We start from the raw sequence: 634 nt of genomic DNA, 5'->3' as shown, positions 1-634 counted from the left end.
GGCAGAGCTGGGCTGGATGGGGCCCTGTGCACAACGGTGCAGGAACCGTCCCGGGGCTGCAAACCGCTTCCCCCGAGGAGCCCCCCGGGAAGGGGAAACCACAAGGCAGCATGTGCCCAAACCCCCCCGGGAGGGGAGCGGAGCTCCGGGCTGGGAACGGGACGGCTGCTGGGCGTATGGAGGCGGCGGGTAGCGAATTATTTTCTGCTTGTCCTTGTGAATCACAAATTTGCCGTCCACCTTTCGGCGAAGCTTTTCCAGGAAGGCAGCCCGGGCCCTGCTCCAGCCTCTTGGGTGCTGCCCAAGGTGGACGTGTGGGTCGTGCCTGGCCTCCCACCCTCTCTCCGAGCCCCTTCCTTTGCACCCAGTGCACGCTGGCGGGTCAACCCCGGCTCCCCCCGCTCTCTGCCGCCCCGCTTTTATTGATTCCCGGCTTATATGAAAGGAGCGGAGAGGGCAAGGATTGATTCTAGGCAAACACAGGCATCTACAGTTGCGGCTGGGAAGGACACGGTTCACTGTAATTATCGTGGTTAAACTATAACCTGATGAAAATGCCACCTCTGGCCCCTGGGCTCCCGTGTCCTCCAAATGCCGGCGTAGGCGGGCAGAGGTCCCCAAGGGGTGCATGTCC

This window comes from Pygoscelis adeliae, unplaced genomic scaffold, assembly GCF_000699105.1.
Source record: "Pygoscelis adeliae isolate BGI_AS28 unplaced genomic scaffold, ASM69910v1 Scaffold228, whole genome shotgun sequence".
Taxonomy (NCBI): domain Eukaryota; kingdom Metazoa; phylum Chordata; class Aves; order Sphenisciformes; family Spheniscidae; genus Pygoscelis; species Pygoscelis adeliae.
This window is presented reverse-complemented; position numbering follows the sequence as displayed.